This window comes from Ovis canadensis, chromosome 12 (assembly GCF_042477335.2).
Source record: "Ovis canadensis isolate MfBH-ARS-UI-01 breed Bighorn chromosome 12, ARS-UI_OviCan_v2, whole genome shotgun sequence".
Classification (NCBI taxonomy): domain Eukaryota; kingdom Metazoa; phylum Chordata; class Mammalia; order Artiodactyla; family Bovidae; genus Ovis; species Ovis canadensis.
The window spans coordinates 70,547,455-70,564,919 of record NC_091256.1 but is presented as its reverse complement, the minus strand read 5'-3'; the positions used below and the strand labels follow the sequence as shown (position 1 = coordinate 70,564,919).

General features: G+C 40.0%; 1 protein-coding gene and 1 pseudogene across 6 annotated transcripts in view; one reads left to right on the top strand and one right to left on the bottom strand.

Annotated features, from left to right (window-relative positions):
* RASAL2 (RAS protein activator like 2) overlaps positions 1-17,465 on the bottom strand; it is a 394,454-nt gene that overhangs the window by 156,297 nt on the left and 220,692 nt on the right. The window lies entirely within an intron of this gene.
* LOC138416257 (SREBP regulating gene protein pseudogene) lies at positions 13,789-14,311 on the top strand (annotated as a pseudogene).

Below are 17,465 nucleotides of genomic sequence, written 5' to 3'. Positions count from 1 at the left end.
CGACTCTTTGTAACCCCAAGGACTGCAGCCCACCAGGCTCCTCTGTCAATGGGACATTCCAAGCAAGAATACTGGCGTGGGTTGCCATTTCCTTCTCCAGGGGAATCTTCCTGACTCAGTGATCAAACCCATGTGGTAAAGAAGCTGGTAAAGGCAGCCACCTGGGAAGCCCCATGACAGCCATTAAGAAACTCTAAAACCATAGGTGCATGATTTTCTGAAAATTAAAGGGCACAAAAATTAAGCTAGTTGAATATAATGAAGTTACTTGCACATCCATTTTCTTATTAACAAACTTAAACATGAGCAAACAAAAAATCCTGTTACTATATGTTGTCTCCTCTTCCAAGCAGATACACATACCAACAGCAGTCAAACTGAGGTGTACATCACTCCACATGCACACTCCCTCTTCTGAACAGATAGATGATCAGAAACACAGCTTCCTCTAACCACAAACACAGTTTCTTTTAATGCCTCCTCAAAAACCAGACTAACATTCTGATGCTATGGTCTTCCCACTGCATTCTTTTTGGAGTTCGTATTAGAAAAGGAAATCATTGTTTATAACTGGAATGACAAATATCACAGTCACCCACTTATTCAAAAATACCACTGAAATTCTAATTTTTTTTTCATTTTATTTGTATATGATGGGACCACAAGGCAAACTTATCTTTTGATTTAAAAAAAAAAGGCATTATAGGGAGCGAGGACCTGTTCGTCGGATGGTTAGCAGACACTCACGAATGTTTAGAGAAGGCACATGCCAAACAAGCGACCATTCTGATGGCTCCACGATGTTTCCACAACTCCTGGCGAGGCATTAGAGCACTGCCTTGCTTCTCCAGCAAAGACGATTTAGTAGACTGCATCTGCTTACCTGAAACGGCCACTGGCCAGGAGAAAGCATTACACAGAGCAGGCAAAACTCACACATCAGTCACCCTTCTCAACAGTCAGGCTCTTATAGGAATAGTGCCATATTTCGAAGGAAAAAAAAAACACCTATGTGGAAAACTCCAAGCAAATCTTTTTCTATTTTCAGTGTAAGAGTAAACAATATACTATGGAAACAAAAGCAACATTTCTATTTCTATGAAAAAAATTCATTAATAAACATCAGAAAGCAACTAAAAGCTTTCTGGGGCAGGGCTGGATATTAATGGAGATCTCAATGTGTTCACGGAGGCAAGGACATGCCTATGACATTGGCTCTCCTCATTTAAGAGCTTAAGCTGAACTCTAATAAAGCCATCAAAAACTCATTTTCTTCAGTGCCTTTGAAAATACAACTATCTGCTCAGCTTGTTGATTTCCTGTTAAGTTCATCTACTGTCACAACTGAAGAATTTAGTGCACTTTCCCCATTTAATGCAGATAACATTTGGTTTCAGTAAAAGTATGTCATTAGGCATTTGCTTTTGCCTTAATGTTAAAGAATATTTGTAAGTGTGGGCTACTGTTTCGATAAACCTACTTATGAAAAGCAAAAAATATGGTACAGTCATCTTTTGCATATCACTGACACAATAACGTATGCATGTACTATAAAAGCCAAATACTACTGCACCATGCAGGGTAAGTGGACTTTATTACTTCCATTATTCTCTTACAACTATCTGAAGCAAGCTAAAGTCTAGTAGAACGCCGAGAGGTAAATTGTGAAGCAAAGAGGACATCAAAATGGACAACGGACGCATGAAAAGATGCACAATATCACATCAGCAGGGAAATGCAGATCAAAACGACAATGAAGCACTATCACCTCACACCTGTCAAAATGGTCATCATCTAAAAGACAAGGGACAACAGGTTCTGGTAAGGATGCCACAAAAAAAAAAAAAAGGAACCCTCATACACTACTGATGGGAATACAAATTGGTTCAACAGTATGGAAAACAATATGGCGGTTTCTCAAAACGTTAAAAGTAGGTCTACCATACAGTCCAGTAACTCCACTACTGAGTACATACCCAAAGGAAATGAACACAGTGTTTTTAAGAAATATATACACTCCCACACTTATTGCAGCTTTATTCGCAATACTCAAGATACAGAAACAACCTAAATGCCCATCAACAGATGAATGGATAAATATGATATGGTTTATATACCCATGAATTATTATTCCGCAGTAAGAAAGAAGGATAGCCTGACATTTCTGACAACATGCAAGGATCCTGAACACAGTTTGATAAGTGAGGTAAGTCAGACAGAAAGAGACCAATACTGTATGACATAAACTTTATATGTGAAATATAAAGTGTCAAACAATCAGACAATAATGGTGGTTACCAGGGGATGGGTTTGAGGGGATAAAACTGATATTTAAGGGTACAAACTTGCAAAGGATAGTGTTTAAACAGGCCACAGTGATCTAATGCACATATAATAAATACGGGCAACAAAACTGTATCACAATTACATAACGTGATAAATAGTGCTACAATGGCTATCATGTTACAATACATAAATGTTATCAAAGTAACACATTGTACACCTTAAATTTATACGATATTATGTCAAATAGATTCAATTTATTAAAAGATGGTTCAGATTATTTTTTAATAGAACATCCATTCCCCAAAGAAAACTTAAATCCTTAAGCAAGGGGAAAATTAATCAGTGGTACTTCTATTCAGTACTTCTGAACCATTAGGATGGTGACAGTAATAAAAATTAGACCCTTTTTCAATTTTATTCTAGGCTCCAAGAGGGCAACTCTATCCCATTTTATGATGTTAGTCTTTTTACATTTTCATTTCAAATATTACATTTTGAAATACATATATGTTCCCCCTATTTTTTGAGAAGGGTTATATTTGAAAGTTCCTAAGTAATAATATGAGATTTTTATCTTATTTTAAAAGCTGAGATGAATGATCTGCCAAAATGTAAAACACTGTGGACATGAAAATAACTCCATGAATAATCATTTTTAGGTTTAGAAAATATCAGTAAATATAAAAAATAACTTCAAGAAGTTAAAACTTTCTTCTAAATATCTGTCCATACAGTTAAAACAATTTATAATTATCAAATAAAGTCCTACATAATAACAAATAGGTTAGTCTTCCAGAAAAGGTGAACACTATGATAGAAAAGGCACCGAGTTATGAGACAAGGCACACAGTCAATTTTAAACCAGCAATCCTACCAAAAAAACAATAAACAAACAAACAAAAATACCATGTAGCTCAGCAACAAAAACACTACATTCAAGGATTTACCATGCGCTTTAATAACAATTTTTTTCTATCCATCACAATGGATAACATATTTTCTCGTGGCAATAAAACATGGCATATAAATTTACTATTGCTGAAGCTAAAAAACCATTGAAAAACTTGAAAATAATCTCTGAGAGATTTGTTTCGATGACAGTAGTGATATATCCCATTAAAAAATGAAAAAAATTTTTTAACATATTCAAGAATTACGATTATATGCTTGAACTATATTCTTTAACCTATCTTCAACAGTGGTTACTATCAGTAGATAAATCTGCCCTAGGATGTAATAAAATCAGAGCACAGATGGCTTAGGTTTTTGAATGAATTTAAATCTAAATAACCTGTTTAACATACTGGTCTTTAAATGTCATATTGATAGAAAACAGAGATGAGTGAAAAACAGCTATATTTCAGGGAAGTCTAACACTTAACTGGTAATTTACTGGGGTTACAAATTGAGAGATAAGAGAGAGGTTAATGAATTTGCTAAGGAAATAGTCGCTGGTGACTAAGGACAGACTCACACTCCTATTATTAGATCTCTCAGGAGGCCATCCAGAGAAGTAACAACAGGGATGTCTGTGTATGAGAACTGGAAATATTCCTTTCCCCCTCATGTTAGGAAATACATACAGTAGTTTCTATCACATTGACAAGAGAAAGGCCACACACTGACTTTAATTAAGGATATAATTTTGTCCTTAGAGAAGTTTTAGGACAAAATGAATTTGTAACATATAATTATTATGGATCATGCTTTACGCTGTACTATCAGCTGTTGCATGATTTAAATGATCATTCAACAACATAAAACATTCAAAGCTTCCTAAGACATTTATGATATATATTTTAAATTCTACACCATACCCAAGCAAACGTGAAATTAAAAAGAATATGATGAATTGGAAAATGCTGTAAATATATAGTGCATCCTTGTTCACTGTTTAATTAGACTCAATATTTACTGAGTGTTATTAAGTGCCGAACATGTTCTTGGTAAAGAAGTTCTCTAAATGATGCGTGAAGTTGCATCTTCAGTAAAAAGAATTTCATTCATCACAGCTATTCCCAAAACTGCCAACAGCAACAAAAACCTCCATATTCTGTTTTTATATTTTTGAATAAATGACTGCACATTATTTTCCACTAAGTGACAGTAAAACAGACAACTCTGCTAATAATTTTTTTTTTTTAATGGTATAAGGAAATAACCATTGATGGCATCATAGGACCCGGAGTAGAGAACTCTTCCTCTTTTGTTCATCACTCCAAGGCAAGCAGCAGAAAGAGCACAGATGTTCACAGGACTAACTCTAGGGCCAGATTACCAGGTTCCAATACCAGCAGTACCATTCACTACTTACAGAGGCCCTGGAAAAGCACCACCTTGGTTTCATTAAATATTTAAAAAGCAAACAAACAAGGATAATAATAGTACCTAGCTAACAGAGTTTAGTAAGTAAATATTTATTTGCCAAGTGCTTAGAATAATCCCTGGCACAAACCACTATGTAAGAGTTTGTTAAAACAAAATAAAAATAGTATTTTGTGTGTTTGGCTGAGGGAGGCTGTAAAAGGCAGGGAGAGGGGGGTTGTGTGAGAACAATTAATATCATTCATCCCTGATTTGACATGGCATCTTTCCTTCAAAAAGCTTTGTGATAACTATCTGTATGGATTTCTTTATTTACCAGCTATCATTTACAAGCTATCATTGCCACAGACTGTCTAAATTGTTTTCTTTTCCTTCCATTTACGCTTTCCTTCCATTTTTATGCTTAATTGTTTTATCAGAGAACACTTTTAATGCGTTTATAACATGATCTAGCATACATCCCCTGCAACTGCCATCATGTGATAAAACCTGTGAAAGGAAAGGAAAGTGAAGTCGCTCAGTTGTGTCTGACTCTTTGTGACCCCATGGACGGTAGCCTACCATGCTCCTCCATCCATGGGATTTTCCAGGCAAGAGTACTAGAGTGGGGTGCCATTTCCTTCTCCAGGGGATCTTCCTGACCCAGGGATCAAACCTGGGTCTCCTGCATTGCAGGCAGACACTTTACCCTCTCAGCCACCATGGAAGCCCGATAAAGTCTATAACTTTGTCAAAAGAATATTATTCTTACCAAGAATATCTGAAATAAGACACGACAGACCCTATACTGTAATTGTAGGTGCTTTGACATGAAAATGCTGACATTATAAATTACCTAAGGAGGGGTACAAACGAAATGCTCTGTGAAATAACTTCTCAGTGGGCATGTAGGATAGTAGCCTGAAGGATCTTGGGTACATATTTCAAGTAGCAACAGTACAACAAAGTAACACATCACTCTACGTTCCTCATATTCCAGGCCAGTATTAGCTCAATCTTCTGGACTTACCCAGTGAAACAATTTTAAGGAAAGACTGTGCGGGGCTTACTAGTCGCCTGACCATAAATGCTGTAATAAAGCGGAACTGAAAGTAGCTGTGCTGGGTCTCTGTTGCTGTGCATGGGCCTTCTCTGGGGGCGGAGAGTGGGGGCTGCTCCCAGCGGTGGTGCACTGGCTCTTCACTGCAGCAGCCTCTCTTGTTGCAGGGCATGGCTCTAGGCTCGCAGACGTCAGTGCTGAGGCACACGGGGCTAAATGCTCTGTGGCATGTGAAATCTTCCCCGACCAGGGACTGAACCCACGTCCCCCACATTGGCAGGTGGATTCCCATCCGTGCCTTCACTTTAGCAGCCAACAACATTTATGTTTTTTCTGCCACAAATGACTCTGATAAGGCAATTTAGTCAACAATATCATCAACCAAAATACATCAATGTATAATAAACACTGATCTAAATATTACTGGAGATAGATTTTTCCTATACTATTATTAGCATGAAGTATATCCAGAGTGGTTGAAAGAAAGGGTGTTAAATTTTGTCAAATTGATTTTGGGGTGTGTACTTCATTTCTGATTACATTTTTACTATTTGTGACATTTTTTTAATGAAAGGAGTTGCTTTCATGAAAAATCTGGAATCTAGAATGCTTGTCATGATCTATTAAATAATACATAGTTTATTCTTAAAGTCTGAAATTTCAGTGCCCTACTTAAAAACTAGTTGGCTTTTAAATGGGTTCATACATTGACTTGTTCGGAACTTAAGTTTTGTTTTGTTTTTTTTTTTCTCATAGAAAATATAGCAAAACTGACTGAAAAAAAGAAACAAACATTCAATGAGCACCCAGTATGTGCCAACATTCTGCTGGGGAACTTAATTTTAATATCCTTTTTTACAGAACCTTATAAAGTAGTAACTATCATGCTGAGTTTACACATTCAGAGAAGGCTGTTTCCTTAAATTACACATTACTTTATTAATAGATGCACATTGTGGGAAAAATAACAACTATACTTAAGATCAAATAAGCTAATAAAGAAAAAACAGCAGCCCACCAAAGGCTTTCTTTCAATTTTTAGCTTCTTCTTCTGGCATTTATCTCAACATTTCTAAATAAAACCCAGTGCTGTAAGAATATTATCTAGAAAAGTTGAGATTAAATTGAGAAGTGCCTAAAACCCTTCCATCCCCTTATTCCAGTTTGGACTGGACACTCTCTCAGCTATCCAGCTACCATCCCAGGACTTCCTTTCACCAATATTTTGGGGATTTCCTCTGTCTTCTTCTTGTCCTTTTCAATATTCCCCTTCTGTTACTTGACAGATCATTTAGCTTGAAATATAATTTCCGTTTAGAAGTCATGTTCAATTGGAACTTTAACAGCACTACTCTGTGGTCTTAGCCTCTAACATCGCTGTCAAGAACTCGATGCCACTCTTATTCGAATGTCATATAGCATATTTTTGTTTCTGTTTTCAATTCCTGAAAACTCTTAGAAGGTCCTCCTTATCAAAGATGCTTTGAAATTTCCCAAAGATGTGCTTTGAAATAGGTGTTTATTCATTCACTATGCTGAGCACTTTGTAGACTCATTATGGAAACTCATAACCTATTTACAATTCTGACAATTCTTCTTTAAGATCTTGACAAAATGACCCTTAAATAGTGCCATTTTCCCCTGGTTGTCTCATACGAATAACGATCTTCTGCCCCCTTCCCCACTCATACCGCTCTCTAGATTCTGTACCCCACCTCATTCCTGCTCACCCCACTGTCTTCCTGCCCTTCATGCCTTCAGATTCAACAACAGATCATGAGGCTATTAATTACAGTCTCCATGGCATTTTAAGTTTTCTTATATCCAGTTTCTAATTTAAAAACACTTTTTAGCCTCAAGCATCCACCTTCAAATATAAATGGACACTAGAATATACTGTGTTTTTACAAAAGCTATTAAGAGGTCCTCAGTGAAAGCAACTAAACTTGGATATACAAAAATATTAGAATTTTTAAAAGAGTTTGGTAATTTTTTAAGTTTCATTCCAAACAGAGAAGAAATGTTAGTTAGAATGAGATTATTCTGTTTACCCAGACATTATTACTACAACAACCTGGTCCTTCAGTAAGACCCTGACAAGGTCTGCATGACGGTGTGACAACAGTACTGCAATGGACTGAATCTTGGTGTCCCCCAAATTCATGTGTTGGGCCTCCAGGAGGTAATCAGGTTATGAGGGAGGAGTTCTCATGAACAGAATTGGTACCCTTACAAAAGGGACCCCAGAGAGCTCCCATGCCTTCTTCCCACCATGGGTTAGCAACAGTCTGCAGCCCAGAAGAGAGCCCTTAGCAGACATTAAATCTGTTTGCTCTTCGAGCCACCCACTCCACGGTATCCTCTTATCACAGCGGGAACTGATCAAGACAAGTAATAATAGGGTACAGGAATGTATTATTTAGGCATAAACACAATAGAGTAGTAGTCAAATTCACTGCTAAGTCTTAGGAAAGCTTATGAAAATTTTAGTATAATTCTAATTTATTAACCAAAGAAACACATCTAGTTAGAAAAAGCTCATCTTTACCAATGACCCTATGCTATATCACTTATGTCAAACATTATTAGAAGAGGCCACGTTTCCCCCTCACTCCTATTCTGCAAGGGGTTTCTTTTTTGGGAGGCTTATCTACCACTGTGGAACTTTCTAGCCTTCAGCGGCTACTCCAAGGCTATTTTTATCTAACTGATTTTGTGTACTGCTGATGATAATCTGCTTGTAAATAGATTTTTCTCTCTCTTACTTTCAGTCACTCCCAATGTATTATTTCACTGGCTCCCTTCCTAGATCATCTGGTTCCTAACACACATCTGGATACTTCCTACAATTTCTACTTTTAAAAACTAATGACAAAAGGTTTGTTTAAATACGCTTTTGACTCTGATGGCACTACTTTGATTAAAGTAAAAAGGAAAAAACTGAATGACCTCTAAGTTGAAAAAGAAACTGACATAAAATAATAATCTGTATTACCAGTTCTCTTCCTATTTCAAGTTTCTTTTATTTCCTTCCCATCCCAAGAATTCATCTTCTTTTTATTCTTTTCTACCTTGAGTTTATCTTGTTATTTCCTACTCTGCAGAGTTAGAAAAAAATATGCAAAACACAATCAAAATTATTTTGTAAGCAAAATAAAAAAATGAACTAGATGGGAATTTCCTGTTATGATATATATTAACTATCAATTAAAATGGAAAACAGTTAACCTGTAAATTTCTGAAGACAAAGAAAAAGAAAATAGGCTGTACATTTCAGAGAAAAGAAGTTAACCAGAACAATCCAACAGACACAACAGCTTTATGAGAAACTTGGGAACTTCCTTTCTTAAGCATGGTTACTACAGAAATTAGATGGCAGGTGAGTGCCAAGAGCATGCACGTGTGTGTGCTCAGTCACGAATCTGTGTTGGACTCCTTGCGACCCCTGATCTGTAGCTTGCCAGGCTCCTCTGTCCATGGGATTTCCCAGGGAAGAATACTGGAGTTGGTTGCCATTTCCTTTTCCAGGGGATTTTCTCCACTTAGGTATGGAACCAGCATCTCCTGTGTCTCCTGCACTGGCAGATGGGTTCTTCTACGACTGAGCCACCCGGGAAGCCCTTAGGGTCATAACAAAACAGGTTTCATCCCTGGAGGCAGCTTCAGTCTGTTTTGGACACAAACAAAACTAGATGTTCCACCTATCTGATTTACAAATCCTTCTGTTTGAAATATAAACTAAAAAAGCTTTTCTAAGTAGCTGAGCCAATCCTGTTCCCTGCTCCTCCCCCTCAAAAAAAAAAAAAAAAAGAATGGGGAGGAACAGAGGAGGAAACTGAGAGGGAAGGAGAGATGGGGGATAGGGGAGAGAAAGAGAGACCACTGGCGCAACTAAAGTAAGTAATGTTTAGATCATTTTGCTCAACTTATCTAAATCATATATTTTTCATTTTGAAAAAGTTCCTACAGCAGTCAAAAGCCAAGATTAAGTCTCAAAATTAAATCTCAAGACGCACTATAAACAACTCCACTCCCATCTTGCTACCTCAAGTTACATAACAGGATGGTGAATTACGGCTGTACTTTAGAAGAAAGGAATTTGCCAAACTGTGGAAGTAAAAATGGAAAAAACTAATGAGTAAAGTCATGAGATATGGAGACAGGATGTTTTCTAAGATGCCACACCTCAAATTTCTTTATTGGGTTAATTTAAACCTGTCCAAGCAAAATGAGAAACATAACACTTACTCCATTATCTCACTGGTTCCATGGTTTTTTAAGAGTCAGAGAGAATTGAAGTTTGTCTCAAATCAAAATTTATGTTGTTGGTCTTGCATTCTTCTTTCAAACCATAATAAAAATCTCATTGTATAAGGAAGCTGAGGCGGAGGGTAAATGATGAGAAGAGGCGGAATTTGAAGCCAGTTACAGTAACTTAAAACCTGGTGCCATTTCCACTGCCCATGAGTGCCTCTAATAAAGCAACCCGTCCAGAGAGAACAGAGAGTTCCAGTCACAGACACGCACTTTCTTTCCTACCACAGTAAACTTCCTATCTATGAAGTAACTGCTAAATCTGCTCTTGTGATTTTGATATACTAATTAATCTTATAACCGAAACTCCAACAATAGCACACACGTTTGTGCTATCAAGCTGAAATGCAACATAAAGGATAAACTGTCTGGACTTCCCTGGTGGTCCAGGGGTTAGGAATCCGCCTGCCAATGCAGAAGACACAGGTTTGACCCCTGGTCCAGGAAGATCCCATATGCTGCAGGGCAACTAAGTCTGAGAGCCAAAGCTACTGAGCTAGTGCACCTAGAGCCCATACTCCACAACAAGTGAAACCCCTGCAATGAGAAGCCCTGACACCGCAACTAGAGAAAGACTGTATAGAGCAATGGAAACTGTCAACTACAAATGGGCACCTACCAAGGGCACTGCCAACGACTGAGCAACAAAGGCTTTCGCCATCTGCCTCTATGGAGACTGAACCCCGTGCCGCTGTGGCTGCTGACCTTCAACAACCCCCAAGGGAGTTCAGGGTGGAGTGAGGCTCTCTGTGCTCCAGGGAAATTGGTGAGACAGGTATTTAGATAGTTGGATGTTTTTAGGAACAGATTTTATGATCTCAATCCTTTCATCTCCTCATATCTAGAGAAGCACTAAACCCCTTCATGGTGACATCAGATCCTCATGACTCACAAAAAGCCTTTTGTAAAATGAGTGCTTCATGGTCCTGAACTCCCCCTTCAGCAAAACCTTATATATTGAGTTTGCCCCACTGCCGCTTTGGAGCAGTCTCTCAGAGCTATGCTGCCTCCCGGGCTGCAGTCCTCACTGTGCCCCAGACAAAGCTTAACTCGCAACTCTCAAGTTGTATGTCTTTTTTTAGTCAACAAGACTCAGCGCAGCAAAAAATTATATAATTTTTAAAAAAAGATATTTTCTGTTATTAAAAGTATGTATTTTCTCTTACCATTCTGTATAGGAGCAAGATAATATTTAATACAACCTATTTACTACTAACAAAATCTTTTAGAAAAAAAAAGCATAGGTGTCATGCTCACGAACACCTCTGTGGTTACAATATCAACTAGCATGCATGCTATATCACTTCAGTTGTGTCCAACTCTTTGCAACCCCATGGACTGTAGCCTGCCAGGCTCCTCTGTCCATGGGATTCTCCAGAAAAGAATACTAGAGGGGGTTGCCATGCCCTCCTCCAATCAACTAGCAGCACAGCCCAAGAGATCAGATCTGACATCTGCAGCCAGGCACACAGAGTGCTCTGACTTGTTAACATGGACAGTGGCGCATACCAACTTTGCACTTATTAGAACCAACTGTGGCAATTGCAGTAACTGTTTATAGTCCTTGTGGCCAAGTAATGATGCTAATTCTCTGATTTCATTCCAAAAATATTTCTCTGAAGTGGATGTGGTTTTCCCTGCAGGGGGAGGCTAGAGGGAAAGAATATTTCCCACAGCTAAGATTATCTTTAACTTTGAAGTGTCTCACCTGAAAAAGTCAAGCAAGGGTTTCTCTAGTGTGTCTCATGTCAGTCATCTGCTCAACAGTCACTCACTTACTTATTCGGCAACAATGCATAAAACCTGCCAGTTGCCATGACAACACCAAAGTGAAGCTACAGTCTTGTCAACCAAGAAGTTCCAATCTGGTAAAGAAGATACACACCAACAACAAAAGGGTAAGGACATACATTCAGTATTAGCTATAAAAAAGGAACTGCTTATCAGAGGTAAATGCTATGAATTCTGATTAGTGGAATAAAGGAAACAATTACCAAGAGGAGATATCTAACTGGGCCTCAGGACAAATGTGATTATCACAGATGAGGGAAGCGGAATGAGAGACTACAGCAAGACAACCAGGCTGATGGCCCAGTGTGAGCAGAAGCTCAAGTATGAGAATGCATGGGGAACCTGAGGTAGACCTATGAGCCCAGAGAACCTAGAGAAATCTGTGATGGGTAAAAAAAAGATGATGTGAGAGAGTCAAATCTGGTCAGAATACAGAGAGCCTTTAGTGTCATTGGAAATTTGAATTTTATCCTATAGACAACAGAGATCCTGTAAAAAGTATTTAAAGAAATAAAGTAATATGAGACTTTCCTGATGGTCCAGTGGCCAAGACTCCACCCTCCCAATGCAGGGGGCCCAGGTTCGATCCCTAGTTAGGGAACTAGATCCCATATGCCCGTGCAGCAACTAAAGACTCCGCATGCCCCAAGGAAGACTGAAGACCGTGTGTGCCACAACTAAGACCCAGCACAGCCAAATAAGTAAGTAAATATTTAAGAGAAAGGGAAAAAAAGAGCCAACAGTAACTTTAAAAAAGAAAAGAAATATGATTCAAGTAGGGCTTTTAAGAAGATAATGCTGAACAAGCAGTGAAAGGAGATACATAGAAAGAAGAAAAGAGAACCGAGAGAAGAGATACAATGGGTAGTTATTAAGAGATCTATGTAGAAACAAATGAGTAAGTTAAAGTTAGGAGGACTAGAAGGATGGTGGGCATTTAGCAGAAATTCAATCACATAAGAACAACAGGCTGTAGGGGAGGGAGGGGGTGAAGAAGGGAATTACACAAAGGAAATGGCTTCAGTTTCGAACATTCCAGTAAAGATGTTCAGATGACCAATTGGGAACTCAGGTCTGCAACTGAGAAATTAAAGCCAGAAAAGAGACATAAAAGTTATTAGAAGCAAAGTGGCAGATAGAAACATGAAAACAGGGTAAGTCATCTACAGAGAAAGGACAAAGCAAGCAAAGAAGGGTAAGAATAAGACTTTACAAAAAGGGAGACAGTAAAGAAGGTACGGTGTGGGAGAAACACAGCCGATAGAGAAAAAACGTTGCATGAGACAGGAGAGCTCTCAAGAGGGGAGGGGAATCGATCATCACAAACTCTGAAGAGAAAGAGTGAAAAGGACAGCAGTTTGGGAACTCACCACATCTCTGATATGACTGGAAATTCCAGGGGGGGATGAAATCAGATTTCAGGTTCATAACAGAATTATCAGGTAGTGAGCACAAATACATTGGTTTTAGAAAAGCCTGATGAAGACCTGATATAGCCTTAAAGTGTCCTAACTGCTAGTCAGTTCTAGAACCAGCTAACACAGCAAAAACTTAGAATCTGCTTGTGACTAGTGTTAGTCGCTCAATCATGTCTGACTTAATGAGACCCACCAATCAGGCTCCTTTGTCCGTGAGAATCTCCAGGCAAGAACACTGGAGTGGGCTGCCATCCCCTTCTAAGGGGATCTTCCCAACTCAGGAATCGAACCTGAGTCTCCTGCATTGGCAGGTGGATTTTTTTTTACCATCTGAGCCACCAGGGAAGCCCTAGGGCATGTTGCCTCCCTGTTGGGAAAACCAAACCCTGGTCTCCCACGTGACAGGCTGGGAAACTCACCACCATACTAACGAGGATGGTGGATGTTAAGTCAATCAGTGAGAGAGCAGAACTGGGAGTGACTCAAGTATGCTATTTTGGTGTTAACTTATCTAGCTTCTAAAATAGAGGGGACTGGTGCCCCCGTGAGCCATGGGGCTGCCGGCTGCATAGGGGCTACGCCACCCAGGCACAGGGCCCACACGCTCTTGGCAGGATGGTAAACCTGGCGGCCACAAGGTGGCCCTGGCTCTTGCGGGAGAGGTGGGTGCTTGTCCTGATCGCCCGGCTTTTGCTCCTCTACTTCCTCACCAGCACCTTCAAGCAGGAGAAGAGGGCAGTAAGAGGTCGGAATCTCCTCCAAGGTCAAGACCATGATCAGCCCGTTCCGTGGAAAGTACAGTTTACCTGGGGCAATGTCAATCAGTCCAGCAACCAGTGCAGAACTCCAATCAAGGGAAGCACCTCATCATGGACGAACATGGCTGCATTTGCGAGAGGAAAGATTTGCTGGTGGATGCCTGCTATGACAGCACTGTCTGACACAAAGCAGGACTGCCGTGGCTACTGCTTGTCCAGCAGCTGGGGAGCCCAACAAGCAGCTTCTCCTGGAGCGCTTCCTCAGCAGCAACATTTCAGAACGCCTCATGGCAGTTGAAGACCACTTTGAATTATGCTTGGCTAAATGTAGGACCTCACCCTGGCCTCTTCAGGGGTGGGCCTTGAACACCCTGTCCTGACATCTAACATCGTCCAGGGACTCAGATGCTCTTCCCTTCTCATCCTGAGCCAGCCTTCCAGCAGCTGGAACCCTGTGCGCTCAGCTTTCTTCCTAGTGGTATTTGGAGATGCTTGCTTACCTGTGTGGGGACTCTGTCTTCACCAGAAATTCTGCCTTGTTGTCCTGGGGAGTTCTGTCCTTATGGTCCATGCCCCTGTTGCAACGACTGCTCTGCTCAGCCGTGGACAGTGGGAGCCTCAGAAAGTCACCTGTAGGGTGGCCTCCTTTTCTGTCACAGAAACCCTGTCTTAAGGCGACTCTTAAGTAGAGATACATCTCACAACTGACTGCTTTCAACTCCAGGAAACGCGACGTACAGACCTTCAGTTTCCCTGTGATTTACAGAGAAGAACAAAATTCAAGTTTCCGTCAAGGTGCCTTAAGAGACTCACAACTACCCTCCGTGGGTGCTGGACATGAAGGCTGCTGGCCCACATGCTCGCGGTGCTCCTGTTTCTAGTATGACACTAACCCTGTCCGGTCAAGATCGAGAGTCTACGGTCCTCAGATCAAGACGTCACGTGCTCCTGAAGAGCAACGCTCTTTGCCCTCAGGAGTCACATTACCACGCGTTGTTCTTTCTCAGAGCCCCACACTAACCCCAGGATTGGGCAAGGTCTTGCTTGCTCTTTTTTGGTTGTTCAGCTGTTACCCTTGAAGCAGGGCCCAAGCCCGCTCTCAGCATTTTTATCTCAGCAGAGCTTTTTCCTTGGGCCTTGTTTGCCTTCCTATATATTTCTGCAGTCTGTGTGGTAGAAATTTTCCTTAAATCCCTCCTATTACTTCCCTGATGGCTCAGTGGCAAAGAATCTGCTTGCCAATGCAGGAGACACAGGAGACATGGGTTCAATCCCTGGGTCCGGAATGTCCCCTGGATGAAGGCATGGCAACCCTTCTTGCCTGCCTGAAAAAACCCATGGACAGAGGAGACCGGTGGGCTACAGTCTGTAGGGTCACAAAGAGTCAGGCACTACTGAGCATGGGGAAAACACACACACACACACACACACACACAACTTCTCATGTTTATCTTCCTGAAGGAGTCCGTCCCCCTAACTCACACACACACACACACACACACACACACACACACACCCCTTCTCATGTTTATCTTCCTGAAGGAGTCCGTCCCCCTAACTCACACACACACACACACGCACACACACACACACACACCTTCTCATATTTATCTTCCTGAAGGAGTCCGTCCCCCTAACTCACACACACACCCACCCCTTCTCATGTTTATCTTCCTGAAGGAGTCCGTCCCCCTAACTCAGCTTTCTTAAAGAATGAACTGTCTGATAGTTGTTTGGCAGTTGTTTTTTAAAGTTAGATCCCAGAAAATCTATTCAGTTCACATTGGACTTTTCAGATTCTGTGTGTATTCACCAGTGCCAAATCAGACTTTGTGTGTGTGGAAAATAAAATAGAGTAAAATTTATAAATTAAATGCTTATAATAATAAAGTGGGAGGAAGCTGATAAAAAGCATTTATCTATGTTGCTCATCACCTCAGGTCTAAGAGGATGTTACAACTAGCATTGAACAAACATGGAAACTTGCTCTAGTTATTGTCTGATTATTTATTTGCTTAGATTTCTATGTCCTTATTATTAATTCAATCCCCAATTCACTTCCTGTTGTTTCAGTTAACTCAGATATATCAGTGTGGTCTTCTTGGGGAAGTCCTCACAGCAGTCTTCTGACTGCTCCAGTCTATAGTGGGTGTCATTATTCTGAGGCTGCGTACCTGGGTTCTCCTTGCAGGGTTCTCCTGAAGGTTTTCTGTGTCTCTCCCCTGTGTTGGATCTCCTATCCTATATCCCACATCCCGCTCATTCTTGGTGAAGAATTTATCCCATTTAGCTTCAGGAGAAATGGTGTGTAGGAGGTAGTTTTTTTAACCTTGCATGTCTGAAAATGTCTTTATTCTCATGTGCTATTAGTGGCTTAGAGCTATATTATATAGAATTCTGTATTGAAATAATCTTCCTTCAGAAGTCTGAAGGCATTCCTCATTATTTTCTAGCTTCTGATATTGCTGATAGAAGTCAGAAGCCATTCTGACTTAGTTTGTAATGTTTTCCCTTTCTTTGGCAGTTTGCAAAATGGCCTCTTTGTCATCAGAGACAAATTGAAATTTCCCAAAAATGTGCCTTGTCATAGGCACTTAGTAATTCCTTTTAATCTGGAACGTCATATCCTTCACTTGTGGGAAATTTGCTTAAAATATTTTGCTAGTGATTTCCTTCCCTTTGTTTTACTTTTTTTGGAACTCATTGTTTTGACTTCCTAACCTGATGCTCTAATTATTTTATCTTTTTTCCCCTTTATTTTCTGGGCTATTTCCTCATTTTCATTTTCTAGCGCTTCTATTAGAGTCTTATTTCTGTTATAATTTTTTAATACACAGCACAAAGCAGTATTTTGGCTTTGTATTTAACATTCAGTTCTTGTCTCACGTATGTCATATTTTCTCTCTCTGAAGATAATCACAGTTTTTAAAAGTTTTCTATTCCCTGCATATCTCTGCTTCCAAATTTCTTTTTCTGTTGTTTTGGATTTTTTCTTCCACCCTAGAGGCTTTCCCTCCAATGACAACTAGCCTTGGGAATGTCAGTGTCCTTAGGTCTTTGCTCTTAGGCTGGTAAATTCTCCAATGACACTGATCTCTTGCCTGGAGGGTAAAGGCAAAGTGAGGGAGACAGGTAGAGGAATCTCATCATTCAGTTTGCAGCTGTTCATTTTATTCCCTTGTATTTGGTAAAGTACCCTGTGCTCTCCATTTTGCCTGGTATGCTCCAGTCCAGAGACCCTTGAGTTTTCTCCCCCAGAGAACTGACCTGCAACCTTACATTAGGGTAGAGATGGGGGTGGGAAGAGCAACTGTCCAGTGGTCTTGGGAAGAGGAGAAGACTGAGGGATCTACTACTATTCATTCCTGAGGCCATTGATTCCTGGACTATTTCAAGATTTTGCGGTAAAAATCAGATTGGTTCTTGGCTTTCTTTGTTGCTAGATTAAGAATTGGCTTTCTCAGGTCAGGTAGGTCATTTACCACACTCCATTTCCAGCATTTGATTTATTATTATGTATTATTGAGTTTTGTG